Source organism: Semicossyphus pulcher, unplaced genomic scaffold (assembly GCF_022749685.1).
Source record: "Semicossyphus pulcher isolate SPU_LCO1_2020_fin unplaced genomic scaffold, fSemPul1.0.p SCAF_21, whole genome shotgun sequence".
NCBI classification, from domain to species: domain Eukaryota; kingdom Metazoa; phylum Chordata; class Actinopteri; order Labriformes; family Labridae; genus Semicossyphus; species Semicossyphus pulcher.
The window spans coordinates 3,602,902-3,619,543 of NW_027211695.1; the positions used below are offsets into that span (position 1 = coordinate 3,602,902).

At 41.6% G+C, this 16,642-nt stretch overlaps 1 protein-coding gene across 10 annotated transcripts in view; it reads left to right on the forward strand.

The window, feature by feature from the left end:
• nrxn2b (neurexin 2b) overlaps positions 1 to 16,642 on the forward strand; it is a 699,408-nt gene that overhangs the window by 30,422 nt on the left and 652,344 nt on the right. The gene's annotated exons all lie outside the window — the stretch shown is intronic.

Here is a 16,642-nt window from a genome sequence, read left to right on the forward strand (position 1 = left end):
GTTTCGTTCTCTTTGGTGGCACCTGTGGCAATAAACGGTAATTGCAGGAGCACACTTCCCAGATATCCAGACAGTGTTGCATGTGTGACGTCCACGGTTGGCTCTGGTTGTAACTCTTGATTTTCCTTCTCAGACTGTTTGCTTCATCTGAGCGTCGAATTTGTTTCTTTTTCTTTGGATTTTCACTTTTTTTTGAAGTTGTATCTGTAGTCATCTTTCCTTTGAGTGTTCAGCCATAGTAGATTACTGTTTACTCGCAACACTTGCAGAGACCGGAAAAGCTGCCGCCTAGCTAGGGTTTCTTGTTAAAAAATATTATTGGTTTGAATGGCCTCACTGTATTAGAGGTGATCTGTTTCAGATTGTTCAGACAAGCCTGTTTCACTTCTCGATCTGTAGCAGCCCTGATCATCTCCATGCAGGACAACAGGTGTGTTACCAGGTCACTTTATCTCTACAGGGGAACAAGCTGCTGCTGGGACAAACTTCCATAAAATATCTCTCTTCATTTCTAAATGATCATGTGTGCAGTGGAACATCAAACTCAAACCTGAATAGACACGCACATTAGCACACATTGAGATAATGTAGGTCAACCCACACACATACAGACACAGACACACAGAGAAGGAGGCAGGTGATGGAGCGCCCAAGGCTACCAACTGTTTTCCAAAAACTTCACATATTCTTTGCATTGTTTAGTTTGCGACTACATATTTTCACAAAGACGGGAGAATCTTGGGCACAGCGCTGAGTTAGACGCACATTGACACCTGGAGAGGCGGTTGACTAGGTGTTGAAACTGTGAAGCAATCGTTTTGACATTGGCATTATTTGGACAGGTTCAAACTCACTGAGCTGGTACTTTCTTTTTCTGCAGTCTCCACACTTTAAAGATTTTTCTCTGTCTCTCTAACTGTCAAAGACACAGCCTCTTTAAAGATGATTGTTCGTGAAAGCTCAGCATTTTATTTTCACACTTGTGCCAACACCTTTCACATCTCTTTCTTTGGGCGTGAACTACAGATAAATAGTGGACTTGCAGTGCTGTAATGCAGCAGTTGTAGTGACCACTTAGAATCCCTGTATGTGACCTTTTACTAACAGCAGCAGCTCATGTAGCTTATTTATTATGTGTTTTGCCTGCAGCCTGAAGGTTTTCTTTTATCCAATTTGATGGCAGTTGATGAAACCAGGAGGTCATTTATGATGGTTCAAATGATTAATGTGATTGAAGTATAAAGGCTAGGAACATAGTGTGTTTTATTGTTGTCCCTTATGTAAAGTAATTTGACCTTTTCAGCAGGTAAGCAGCCACAGGTTTGAAAGAGATGTGTATTAATTATTGCATTCACTCCAAATTTGGTCAGACCAGGACACTGCAGCATGTGCTATGATGGGGTTCGGTATCCTCAAGATGCTGTCTGTGTGACTTCAGGTTGAAAGTTGTTTTCATCATGCACCGATTTTTCTTTCCTCCTTTTTTCTCAGTAAGAGAACTTTCTAGGAAACTTATAATATTATTATAATATAACTTATATCTTTGTGACTTGCAAACCAGAACTGTAAGCTGTAAGAGCACTTTTTTCTTGCTAGTTAAATGCCATCATGACGTCTTCACATTGGCTCGTGGCCAATGTAGTACCAAACACTCCTGGGAAATATCAACTAGAGTCATCCACTTTACAGGAAATGGATGTTTGAAAATGATTTTAGCAGAAAATTAAGTACATTTTCTCCTCATGTTTCTGTACTCTGTCAGTACGCGTAGTTCTAACATGACATTTTTACAAGTTCTAGTCTCTAATGACTGTCTTTCTGAGCATTGGTTGATTATTGGCCAATACTCTGTGTTTAATTAGATGTTGACATACAGTAAATGCCCCAAAAGGTATGACTTTTTGTCTCGTAAAATTATGACTTTATTCTCGTAATATTATGACTTTATTCTCTTAATCTTTTTCCCCTCAATGGGGCCCTAATACTTCGTCATACATCCTCAGTAGATGTAAAAAGAAAAACAACAAAAAACAAACAAACAGTTGAATATTGAAATATTGTTGATTTGCTATAGAGGTGGGACAACATATCTATCTCAATATATCATTGACCCGACTGGTGTGATACAATTATCGTATCGCTGGCACCAAATATTGATATTTTTATTCAAACAAAATTTGGCGCTCTAAGCGGATCTCCCCTTTGAGTCACCGCATCATTGTTTATCTCAATTTGTGTCAAAATCTGTGAAACTGACACCCAAATACATTCATTCTGCACGTCACCTTCAGCCATCTTCAGTGAACAACTTCAGTTAATCAGATATTGTGACGTACCATTATGTGATTGTCTTGTAATATATCAATTCTCGCAGAATCGCTGTATCGTGATAGCATATCGTATGATATTGTGAGTTACCCAGTGTTTCCCACTTCTAATTTTTCCGTAAGAAAAGTATGTAGCCTTGTAACAACCTTAGCTAACGCTGAAAGAACTGAGACTCACATGTGCTTCAGTTGCAGACTTTCTCACTACTTGTTTTTCTGTATTGAAAAACTGTTTTATTATAGCAGGCACGTGTAAGGCTGAAAATATAAGGCATGTGAGTAGATTGTTAGTACAGCCAGAACATTACAATTATGGTTATTTCGCCTTATATATAATCTCTACTTATATCTTTGCCGAATCCCATGCTGTGACCAACACCATTAAACTCACAGGAAATAGAAATTCAGTTGGTGTGCTGCTGATAAAAGAAAAGAACAGATCATTGCCATGTACATTGTCTGTATTCTTTTTTTTATTATAATCAGAAATCAAACGTCTGATTGACCATGTCCTTTATTTGCTTCTTTCTTCGCGTGTTTGCGGTCAGAGAGGAAAACCGTTCTCCCCAGCCTGAAAGGAAAATGATAGGTGTTCTTTCTCTCCAGCACATTGTTGTGCACAAAACACCTCATCTTTCAAAGCTGCAGAGAAACAAATCAATACTCCAGCTCAACTGTGTTCATAAGATTTTGCTCTTTCTTTAGCTTCTGAAAACAAAGAAAAACATGTTTATCCCCGTCTGCCTACTTTGTATTTAATTCTTTCACTGTGTACTTTTCCATTTCTGAATCCCCTCGTCCATGTAATCCAGGGGCCTCGGGGCCACGCGGGGCAGTTCCAGACAAAGTCACATTAGCTTCTCTTGACCTCACAGCTGTAATCGGCTCTGGGGGGGAAGCAGAGGGGGGGTTTCATGGTGTTTTGCAATAGTCCCATGCTGAACGTTAATGGTTTTGAGGCAGAGGATGAAGAGCAGGGATGTGAGCGTTACAACAGCTTACCTGCAGATTAAAGCATCAGCAGTTTACTCACAATGAAGCCCCGCAGGATTTGGCTGTCATTACCCTACCATGACTGCAACAGGAGGTTATCAGAACGGCAGGGACTGAGCTATTGTCACGACGACCCCTATAATTGGAATATGCTGTGTTGTTTTAATTTGACAGTTGGCATTAGACGGCAAGCTACGAACGGGATGTCTGATTCTTATAAAAGCGATATCTCAGGGTAGCCAGGAGGGAATATCTTCAAACTGTGACACACACTTGGACTCTGGTTGAACTGTTTAAAATGTAAAGGTCAAAGGTCACTGTGATCTTTAATAAAAATGTGTTTTGGCCAGAACACGAAACAATGCGTACACCTATTTTAACATAATTACACACAAATGTCTCAAAAAAGATACAATGATGGTGATTGTTATAGTACATATTTAATATTAAAAAGTCTAAGCCCCTGTCAGTCAAAGCTGGTGTTCTCTGTAATCGATAGAAGCAATAATATTTGAAACTGGCGCCATAGCTGTGGAGAAAGTTGTACAAACAGCTGGTGGTTTGGCCCATTCTACATTCCTACAACACCCAGCGTGCATTGCGCCCCTCCCTCTGAAAGGAACGGCCCAGCGAGATACGCTGGAGTGAAATACTACCGTTTTCTCTGCAGGCAACGTCTCAGAGCGGTACAGAATCCGAAATACAATGAGAATATACCGGTGGATCGTCTAAAAAATCTTCAGGTCTGCAGTCTACACTTCAAACCTGACGATTTTGAACGAGACATGAAATCGAAGGCGGGCGTCCTAGATTGAGGAAGTGTAGGTTCTCCAAAAGCACAGAGCGAAATTGCTTTTTTTCCCTACCATAATGGCATTAGCTCCCCATAATAGCATGACAGGACTGAGGCTGAAAATCAGTGAACTGGCCCTTTAACTGACATCATAATCTCCTGGGGGAAATAACGCATCTTGTGCAAGCGGAGGAATATCTTCAAATTTGGCAACAATGTCCACTTGGACATGAGGGTGAACTAATTACAAATGGTGGTCAAAGGTCAAGGTCACTGTGACCTCACAATTGTCCTCTTCTTGTGAACTCAATCTCAGTTTTATCCGTCAGAGAGAAATACCCTGTCAGAGATTGGTTGGTGGATAATCTCCCTTCAAGTACATGTTCATTCTGCAGCCACTAGATCGGTCTACTGATGATCACATGCTGTGAGGGACGAGAGAGGGACAGGGACGTTTTGTGCTATCATCTCCCTCCTGTTAATAATTGTGCTGCGACCACTTCCTGGAAATTTATTCTTTCAAATATTTGAAATAAGAAAATACATTGTGGCCACAGTGGTGTTTGTAAGCTGCAACGTGACTGGTTGGCGGAGCCTTCAACCGCTTTGTAATTCTCTTTTATGTCTGCAGCCGCTTTGTATCGTCTGAAGTCACATGGCAGAATCCAGCTCATCACAATGAACATAAGATTTATTTACAGCAGCTAGATTAAGGTGTTCTTTATACTGTACATTGTCTAGAAGTCTATTTCAGGATCGGATGAGAAGGAACAGGAATTGGCAGCGTTCTCTTCCCTTCAGAAATCCCTGACAATACCAGGCATGTTGCAGGACTGGAGAGACTGGCTGGCTCAATCCTAACTCAATCGAGGATCATCAACAATTGTCACTAAATCAGCCCCTTTAGTCTTTAGCTTCCCTCTCAATTCATTACAAGTGAATGGGCTTTTATTGGCGTGACCATTTTAACAGGGACTCGGGGAGTGTGCGGAAGCTTGTAAGGCCGGATCGACACAGGCAATTTACGAGGGGATCGACGGGCGACTTGAGGCCAAAACCAGCACAAAACAAACATAGCCACAGAGAGCGAGGGAGAGATTAAGAGATTCCCCCCCCCCCCCCCCCCCCCCCCCCCCCCAAACCCCTCCTTTTTATCACCCCCACTCTGTTTTTCACTCTTGGCTTGTTTGTTTTCCTCGCCCCTCTTCAATCTTGCATGTGGTTGGTCTTCCAGGCTGCCTTGTCACTACTTTGTGCATGATTTTTTCTCTCTTCTTTCTCTGGCATTCTTCCTGACAAATTCTTGGATGTCCACCGAGACTGATACTCACACTGTATTATCGTACGCCACGCTTTCATGTCTTTACAAAAGTATTCTGACAGCCGATATACATTTAAAATGCAGAGCAGCACTACTTAAAAGCTTCTTTGAGTGTCAGCTCCCCCGGTCAAACAACAGTGTTTCCTGTAGTGCACAAAGAAGAGATACCTCGTGTTTCCCAAAGTTAAAATACAAACTCCCTGGTAAAACGTCTTCTTACTGTGTCTCCCGACAATCATATAGTGTTTTTTTTATTGTACTGCCTTCTACTGCCAATCTATAATCCTAGGTTTTGGCGAGGTGTAGGCGTTTGTAGCTGCAGGTGGCATTTAAAGCACCAGGATGTTACACAAGAAGTCTGTGGTATCGGAGCCTGAACGCGTCATCACTTAACAAGAGTTGAACTGGGTCACATTTTTTTTAGCTCTTGTTAAAAGCCCTTCCAGTGATTCATACCACGCACGCTGAGTATGACACATTAGCTTCCTCTCAAGTCATCCTTGACTGATTAACCCTTTGAACTCTGCATTAGAAATATTTTGCCTGCGCCTACTACATTGGTATTTTGCTTATTGTCATTTCTTGGAGTGTTTTCAAATGCTTCATAGAATCCAAGAGAAACCTGAGCTTAAGGCTAGTGTTAATAAAGGTTTTTTTAATCACATTTTGCTGAATAATGCAAACTCATTCAACCAAAACATGAACAGATATGTCTTAATAATATGTCAATATATACATTCCATTTAATTTTTCACCTTATTTTTGTGTTCACTCACAACAACATGCTTTAGTCTGCTAGAGCCGCTGCCTATGGAGCAGGCTTGTTGACAACTCCATATAGGCTTACATTAAACAGAAAAGGATGCAACACAACTAGTATGTATATATAGGTATTTACAGGAGGGGTGTTATACCAGAGAACTCTCTCTTTGTTCTAGTTTGAGCATGTGCAAGTGTCTGTAAACTCTTCTCATGGTTAGCAGTAAGGGCAGTTCCACAAGAGGAGATTGTCCACTAGTTGCATTGTTGTGTGATACATTTGGTTGTGAGATATACTTTTGCTGTGGTTAATATACTAGGTGGCCTGCACAAGTATAGTGTGAAACACTAGCCCTTTTTTCACTGCGGTTCTGCTAACAAAGCTCCGCCATCACACCGCCTTTGCCATTGTACATTGGACCAAGCAACTCCAGCGTAAAGCCGCCCCAGTGTGTGTTTTTTTATGTTGTGCGGAAGCAAAACGTGTAAACACACACACAGTGCTGTTAAGCCCCGCCTGCTCCACTGTTTACACTGACTCTGTTGCGCCGCTGTTACTACCTCCGATGCGGCTCAGAGGCCGAACGACTTCACCCCACCACTCTGCCTCTATGCGTTCTACAAAGAAGATGGAATGTAGCAGAGGCGTAACAATCCCGCCTTGAACGATCAGTGGTATACAATCTATGATTTCCTACGATGCCCTAATCTACGATCTTTAGGAAGATGTAAAGCAAACAACTTTACGTAAGAACCTCACTTTGTTGATTCAGTTTTCAAACTGTTGGAAAATCAAATGATTCATGATTTTCTCCATGGAGTACATACCCGAGACAGTAACTGGTTTTGCATGTACGTGCAGAGAATATAATCGTATCATGAGTTTCTACTTACCATAGATCATAAGCAGTTTGATGAATGTTACAGTGGAGTTTGAAGACGTGACACACTGTTTATTTACTGGCCATGTAACATCTTAAACTACACACATTGCAACCAGATGTTTTTTTGGTACACCACTATGTTCTTTCAGTCTCTTCCTTCAAAGCAGAAGAAGCTCTCGGATGTGAGATGAGAATCTTTTTTGATAAGATACACTCGCTCTAATGGCAAACACTGATGCTCTATCCACATGGGTAATCACAGTGCCAAAAAACACAACTCCTCAAGGTGGCTTGAAACTCCACGGCAGCTGTTCTCGAATAGTCTGGACATGGAATCTGTTGTCTACATTGGGCCAATTACACACACCACCAGTCAAACTATCAAACAACTATATGACCCAAAAAAATAAGAAATATTGCACCAAAAACTTTTCATTTCAACTTTCAAAGTTTTCCTGCATGACTTATTTTCATCAAACTGTGCAGATTTCCATTCAACACCCCACCCTGAAACAACAGCCCTCAGTCTCATCCTGCTTCTTATTTCAAATAAGAGATAAGCCTTCTGCCAAGGTTTCTTACATCTCATATCTCCCTCGCCCTTCCCTTCTGTACTCCCCCTCCCTCCCTCTCCCACTCCTCTCTTTTCCCATTATCTCCCCCCTCACTCCCATCTCCCCTGTCTTCCTAGCTTTGCAAAGATAAGATTTGCTCTCCCCAGTGAGTTCTTGGTGTCGATACTAATGTGCTGCTATCATCGATGAACTGTCAGACCACCTCCTCCCGTCCCGCTGCTCGCCTCCACTGACCTTCCTGCAGCAATTATACACAAAATAAAAAGTCTTATGACAGGCATGTTCCATAGCGCTTTATTTGTTAACACAGGAGTAAATGCAAAGTGATGGATTCATTATATATTTAACTTTTTTTGCACCATGTGTCAAATAATTAATTTTCTAATGAATAGAAAGACATCTACGTCGCTGAATTAAACATGATAGCACCGCATCATTAAATCACAAAAGAGCCCATGATAGGAGCAGCATCAGCCCACTCAGTCAGGGGTTAGCTGGAGAAGCGGAGCATCAAACATGTCAGGTAATGCATGTTGATGTGTCTTCGCTCTCCGTATCTGAGTGGCTGCCAGTTAACAGGTAGTGACACCAATTATGTGGATCTACCGTTCTTAACTACGTTTATTGCTGGTCCTTGTTATCCAAACCCCCTCAGAGGATCATAAGTGAACATATTTTTATCACTTGGAAACCAGCTTGAAAAAGAACTTCCACCATTAGTGAAACTCTAACTTCAGAGCTACGCGTAGAAACGACTTTGCAGCGTGTCTTTGCCACAGGGGGAGAGACTTGAGACGCCGAGCCCAGAGGGTGAAATGTCACCGCGGCGCTTTGACGTTAGATGAGTCGCTTGACTTTTTCTTTACAGCAGTCATACAGACTGAGCGCGTGAATGAAACTTAAAAAAGTCAAATCTCCAAAGTGTGGCAGCCACACTAAAAGTTCATGTGTAATCGCTGCTGATGGCTCAGAGTGGCTTCAAATAGGCGGTGACTTCACACAGATTATCCTCGCAAGCTGTCTTGGTGCCATCTCCTGTCTCAGACTTTTTGGAAGTGTTGGCTTTATTACAGGCCTGCTGTTGCTCTCTGTAAGAATAATTTCCCTCCGTTCGACTGGGACTCACTTCTGTGCTTGAGAGCAGTTGCCTGAAGGCCAATGATTTAATTTTTGGCCAATCTGTTTTCATGGTGACAGGAAGTCAGCCATTGTGAATTAATAGTAAAACGTAGTATATTTTGGGTTATATAAAGGGCTTGTACTTTAACAAACTCCTTCTAGGATGTTTATCAATTCCCAAATTTTGATGTTTCATCATGAAACAGGAAGTTATTTTAACTTAAATTTGCAATGTCTAATCTAATGTGCCCCAATCTCAGATCCCATCAGCTGAAGTCTGACAGGTGTGTAGCCAGCGGTTAGAGATAAACGACTTCCAGTCAAGACTTCCTTTTCCGCGTGCTGCAAAGTTACAGAAAAATAACCTGTTTTTCTTGTGATTGACTTTAATTAACGGGTCTTAACTTTGACGAAATTTCAACATCATGATGCAGATTTGTAAAAAGTAAAACTGAAGCTTTGTCAGGTCTGTCCTCAAGAGGAGAAGAAAACTACTTTTAAAATGCTCGTTTGTTGAACGGAGGTCGGATCCATCATTTCTGATGCATTCGAGGAAGTCGGGAAATCTGAACGGCTTGTGACACCGCGTCAGGGAATTTATCTCAAGTCTGAAATTTTAGATCTAGAACAGATTGTTAGCTGAACTTGCTGCAGATGTCTGGTTATTAGAGATTTATAAGAAGCTAAATCGTCGTCAGATAGCCGCTGATGGGAGCTGGGATGTTACGGCGCATTACGCCTGCTTTTGCTCTCCAAACGGACTGTATTTCCTGCAAATGCCGCAGCCTGCGGATACGTGATTGGTTAAACTTGATCTCAAGCAACACAAAAAGGCAAGATTAGTGCTTATTTATTCATGTTCTGTAGCACATTTAAGATCATTATTTATCAGGTATAACACCTGCTATGTGCACAGTTGTTAAAGGTTGGGTGTAGATATTTGGTTCATTATATAAACACTCATGAAGTTCATGAACAGCACTCCTGTTTGTTTATCTGTTGAGGGAAAAAAAGGCTACACAGGCTAAGTAGTGAACATAAAGTACCTCCGGTAAAAATAATATAACCCCGTGTACTAGATTAAATGCTGATTTAGAGAACAGAAATGTTCTCCAGCCTTCTGAACACAGCCTTGCATGTTTGCGCATTTTTAATCTAATCTAACCTTTGTTTTATTCTTTGGAAGAAATAATCTGACAGAGGATTTGATTGTGAGGGAACAAAGAAACATGATCTCTTCCTGTCATTTGATTAGTTCATGATCATAGACAGAGATTTCAGGTCTCTTTAGGTCACCTTCAACAGGGATTAGTTGGAGTACAAGAACTCAATTGACTTTTTGTACAAAAAATCAGACATTTGTAGATGTACAGAAAATAAATAGAATGTGTCTTAGGTATAGGTATCAGTATATTTTGCCGTGTTGAGACACTTTTAATTGCAGAGAAAAACCTTTAGTTATCTAAGATAATAACAGATTTTTGGTTTCAGCCGCACATTATCAAAGAAAAGGAGCTTTCTCGATCCTACTAGAGCTGCCATTTTACAGCGGTGTTGAGCATTCACACAGGGAGAAAATCATTGTGCTGTAGAAGAGGCAGAAACACCCCACTGACAGCAGCCTTAATAGACCAGAATGCTCTGCATGCTTTGTTTGGCTGCTGTGGTGCAGTGCTCACTTTAACTTCATGAGATGAAACTTAATATGCTCCACTGTTGCTCGCCGTCTCCCCCCCGACACATACAACCTGCAGCATTATGTTGTTGAGTTGTTGTAGAAAGGCTTTCTGGGAAATGTAGGAATTATTTCTTCTTTTTTTTTGAAAGCTACACAGAGCCGTCAGTGATTCAAAGCACAACACTTCACTCCTCGCCCTCTGGAAATATTGCATAGAAATGAATTAATCTTTGAGTTATCAGAGCTCTAGTCATTACTTAAGAATCTAATTGCGGTGACACATGAGTGATATTAATCCAAACTTCAGTGGAGTTTAAAATCAAGGTTAAATGCAGTGACAAATGAGCCGGATTGAAAATCAAACATCATTAACTCTGCAAGGCTGGAGAGCCCTAATGGACAGGAAGGCAGCCAAGCCAGGCCAAGGCTTGACGGGTGAAAGACACACTCATTGGTTACACACACGCACTCAAAATCGTCCTATTGTGTCGTTGTAGGGCTGTCACGGTACTGGATTGTTCTAACCGCCATGAAACGCTAACGCCCTCTTGCGATTCGGCGGTAACTGCCCTAAGTTCTCTCTCTCACACACGCTACAGCGCGGACATACACAGACGTGCACGCACACGCACACAAGGGATCCTGCTCGTGACGATGGTGGAGAGAACTAAACGTTCAAAAGTGAGGTGACGCTTCACCAGTGTCGTTGCCTACAATGCTTGTGCAATAACACTAGGAAACACGAGCGATCTGTCCAAACAGCTGTCTGAAGGGCCTCATATACAGGCAGAGACATGCGCCACACTACTCACTGGACGCTGTTGCCCCGCCCACTACGAGCCAGCCAGATTTGTTCTATATTTCCATCATCACAACATTAGAGTCTGTAATCGTGATCTGTTCTAAACATTGCAGTTTCTTTTGCTAGGAATAATTGTTTATTTTAATTCATTCTGTTTTTTCTCTTAAAAAATAACAAAACAAACCCATGAGAATACCGTTAAAGTACCGGATAGTTAAGCAGTATCAATAAGAGTAGTGATACTATTACACTCTTAACGATACCCATTGTTGAAATGAAATCCGGGGTGACTGGCTGGTTGTTGTACGGCTAAAATAGCATGACGTGAGACTGCGCACAGGCTCGTCTGCACCTATTAGATGTGCAGAGGGTTGAAACAGCGGTGCTCTGACAGCCAGGTTTATTTTTCTGGTTACTGTGATTGTTTAAACGAATGTATCGTTATGGGAAAGATGAGGTGCTTCCCTGGGACACATGGATAGTGAGTTTCCTGCATCCTTTTAGCTTTGAATGCGCCAGAGACGCAGGATGCGTACCTAGCAACATCACTGGGTCGATGATATTATTTTTTAAAAATAGCGGTGATGATGGTCACTGGGTCCACCCTGCAATTGGCATCACATAACCGCGGTATGGCGGTCATGCTGTTACCGTGACAGCCCTACTTGTACACATTTTAATAATGTTTTTAAGCTCCCTATGCCACACACGTGCAGTGCATTTAATCTGTGAAAAATACTAACTGTTGTCTCCGTCCGTGGCCTGCTTGCTTCCTCTTGCCGTCTCCACAAAGTCAGCGTAGTCTGAGACATCAAGGCTCATTTTATTACCTTCAAAAGGAGCCATTTTCTGCCATCCATCCTTGGCTATTGTGAAAAACCATTTCAAAAGTTCTGAAAATACAGAGCCCGAGAAATACTTGAGAATCGACAGAGCCTGAGAACACACAGTAAACATACAGCCTTCAAGTGATTTAGTCAACGTTTCCATTTTCTTTTCTCTTTTATTGTTTGGGTTGAGTGTTTTAATATTAGTGCTGTGTGTTACGTTCAGCTTGTCAATCACCTGACAGCCATCTATTTAATCAAGTCACTTTCTAAACGTCCCTGTAGCATCCTATAAAGGTTGCCTTTAAGTGGAACGATGTTTCAAGTTAGATTTGACCTCGGAAACCCTTTTTTATTACTGCTGCTCTTCACAGAACAGATTAGTTTGTATAATCTCATGTTTCTGATAACTCCCCCACCCCTGCACGCCCATATCTTTTCAAACATCAACAAATTGTCTTCCGTTACCGTCTTTCTGCCTGCTCTCCCCAGTCGGCTCCTATTAGACGAGCGATCATCTCCTCCTAATTAGCCCGTGTCTCATTTGAACTGTTTGCAATGCGTTCTGTTTTGCTCTCCCCTGCTGAAACACATCATTGTTGTTTTCTTATGAAAAAAAACCCCAACATATTCCAAATGCGGCGCTGCCTTCTCACAGAGTATGGTAAAACTGCTTTACATTGAGCTAATAATACACACATTAAAGCTGACTCAGTTTAAACAAAGCTCTTTGTCTTTGTTTCTGTCTGAGGGACCTGATAGAAGTCATCCATTGTTTGTCCCTGTCGTCTAACTCTAACTCTCAGAGCTGTGATGACATTGGCAGTGGCGGTGCACCCCCATTCATTTCTCCAGTTATTACCTCTCCCTGACCTCCTTCTCAAACCTGCTTTTGCTTTATGACTCAGCACCATGAGAGGTTACAGTACTCCGGGTGTAGTATATATGCATGAAAGTTTCTATAAGAGCTCTGCCTTGGCGGAACAATCTACTAAATCCAATAGACACAAGTGTTGCATTCAAAATTGGTATCCAGATCGGATATGCACAATGACGGGCAAAAAAGTTTGTTAGAATAGGGTGAATATTTTGAAAGCGGCCGTCACATTGTGTTAATAAAACCGTTACAAATGTCTTGATCTGCACCGAAACCTGATCTCTTGTTCCGTGCTTCATGGCTCATCTTTAACAAACGAATCAAACCAAAAACATTACCACCTCTGCAGAGCTGCCTCAGGTTCCCTCCCAGGCAAAATGAACCGCAATGGCTGCTAACAAATGCGGGCTGTTTGTACTATGCAAAATATAGACAGTCAAAAAAAACATGCACCGGATACTGCTGTGAGCTTGAAACTAACCAGCTAGGAAGCACCGTAACCTTTACAAGAGTTACACAAGCTGGGATTGAATTGTTTTTTTCCCACATCTCTTTTAATCTTCTGCATGAGAGAGATGCAATATTTTTGTTTCTATTACATATTTCCATCCATCCATCTATTTTATATACCGCTTATACTGAGGGTCGCAGGGGGCTGGAGGCTTTCCCAGCTGTCACTGGGCGAGAGGCGGGGTACACCCTGATCTGCAGTCAGTCAAAGGCCCCTTTCCCACTGGTCAAAAAACCCGCTAACACCCGGCTTTTTTGCTTCGTGGGACAGGCTACAATCGGCACTCAGACCCAGGTCAAATGACTCTGCAGTAGACCCGGGTAGTTATCACCTCGGCTCCAATCGGCATTGGTGGAAACACAAAACCCAGGTCGACACGGTACAAATTCGGCCCGTCTCCGTCCGAGCAGCGCTCGAACTTCGTTCCAATTTGTTGGCGTCGAGTTTGATAAACAGACTGAATGAGGAATAGATACAATAAAGACCTAAGCACCGTTACATCTTCATCTTCTATTCACTAACCCAGTCTCCGGCACGTTTGTGACATGTCAGATGTGAGCACAGCAGAAAATAGACCCAAAGCAGGTTACTCCACTGGCAATGGGAAAAGAGACAATTAGCATTTATTAGCGGGTCTTCTCAGGTCTGAAAAACTTTCAGCACGCAAATTTCGGTGGGAAAGGGATAATCGAGACAACCTTTCACGCCCATATTCACACCTACGGGGAATTAAGAGTCATCAATGAACCTAACAAGCATGTCTTTGGACTGTGGGAGGAAGCCGGAGTACCTGGAGGAAACCCACGCATGCACGGGGAGAACATGCGAACTCCACACAGAAAGGCCCGCTTTGACCGAACCAGGGTTCGAACTATGAACCTTCTAGCTGTGAGGCAACAGTGCTAACGTGCAGCCCCACCATTACACATTTTTCCATCAAAAATATTTACTTATTTTTACTGCTTTATTATTATTCCTTAACACCTGAGCTGGGAAACGCCTCTCACTCTTCCGTGAAGTAAACCTTATATACATTAGGTGGCATCTCCCTAATCCTTTCCATTTGACCCCATTTCTCTCTTCCACTTCCTGACATCCTGTTATAAATGGGAAACACTGTATATGTTGTGTTGCTGCAAGATAAATCAGTCAATTTGCTTATTTTTTTCTTTATCAGGATTAGAAAGCCTCAACTACATTTGCCCATTCGTCGGAAGGAAGTTTTGTGTTTCGCTGTCGAGATTTGGTGTGAAATCTGCAAAGGCCATGTCTTGCGGATTAGCTTGTCAGTCAGCGAGGAAGTTTCTGACAATGTGCGAGAGTTCAGGACAAAGCTTCGCTCTGATTAGAATGTAAAGAGGGAGGGAACAGGCTGCAGAGCGAGTGTGTGTGTGTGCACATATTTCTATCCGTCTGCCTGACTTCTCTATGCTCCTCCTGTCGCTGTTATTCACTAATGTTGTCTTCTCCTTTCCTCAATGCCTCACTGAAGTCATGTCAAATAAGCTTGCATATAAAGGGCTTTTTCTCTTATCCCTCTTGCCTTTTCAAATCTGAGTGACGCTCTGCAGGCCAAAATAGCAGACTTTCAAAATCGTTCCACTCTAATAGAGTAACGTACAAGAGCAGGTTTGCATTTAAAGTTTCTAATAAAATGCTAATATCTTTGTTTCTCTGTTGGTTATTAGCACGGCAGTGTGAGGCCTATTTGTTTGCAGTTTTTGCCTAAAAGAGTTTAAACAGTCACGCTTCAATTTAACCAGGCATTGTTTGTATACTGTGGATCCAAAGAAAATGTTGCTTCAGTTTTCACTCTGGTGACATTTTTTTTTACTTCATGCAACATTTGAGCTTCAAAGCACAGGGAGGAAACTGCTGCTAGAAACCAGATGGAGCCATTCACTGAGCAAAGCACTTTGTGGACACAATATTTACAGTATATACATAAAATACTATATTTTTTAAGATCAGAACACAGCTAGTATAGTTTACCTTACATACATTACACACATAAGCCCAGGTTATATATTTGAACGACTAATTTATCGATTATTCTAAAGATTTTTTTTTAAATTACTTTTTTAGTCTCCAATTTCCACGTCACTGTGTGATGATATATTAATGATAAAATTAACATTAAATAATAATAATAATGATAGTAATAATAATGTCCGGTCAGAAAAATACTGCACCTCAAAGTCAACAGGATTGCTGTAACACAGATTCGTTTAATCACTGTGTGTCAGAGCAACTCTTTCCCTGAACTGGAGAATCAGTATTTTAACTTTAAATGAGTAGGGTGGGCTCATTAAACTAGAAAGTAATAGTTACATTTATATGAGAGCATGAAACTTGGTACACTTGTACAGTTTGGGGCCTTCGACGTTTTCAGTTGTGGAAGCTACGGCGAAAGTGTGGCGGTTTGCAGAGATCTTTATTGAGCTTAATTCAGATTCTTGACTATTAAAACATAGTCATCACCATTTCTGTCATACCTTCCTATAGTTGAGGAAATATGATGTATAATGTATAATTAAGGATGGACTTAAGTTGACAAAAGTTACATCATGTTTCTGCAATGGCTCCGTTTCTGAAAAGATTTCGGGCCTTGAATTGTGAGTGCACCAGATTTCACCAGATTAAAAAAGTACCTGGCAGTCAAATACAATTAAATGCAACATCATTGCAATTAAAAGTTTTGTCTGTAGACAACATGACACGCGGCCCTCTGGTTATTACATCTTTGTTGGAGGTAATAATTGTGTGATCCAATACGTGTCTCAGTTATTAATTCAAGTCCAATGAATCACTGTTTTGTATCTGAGGAAAAAAAGTAAATGCAAGTTGACTAAAGCTGTTACTTCACTCAACACTCAGTTAATTTTAAAATGTGTTTCATACTTAATTATGTTGGATACGGTGAGCTACCCTCAAGGTAAAATTTTACTCCTGACCTAACAGTAGATTAGCATCACTAAAGCCGCTTTCCCACTGGTCCAAAAACCCACTAACACCTGCTAACACCCGTCTTTTTTGCTTAGTGGGAAAGGCTACATTAGGCATTCAGACCCGGGTCAAATGACTGCAGTAGACCTGGGTAATTACCGCCTCGGCTTCGATCGATGGGAATACAAAACCTGTGTCGACACGGTAATCTCCGCCCCCTTTCCGGCGCG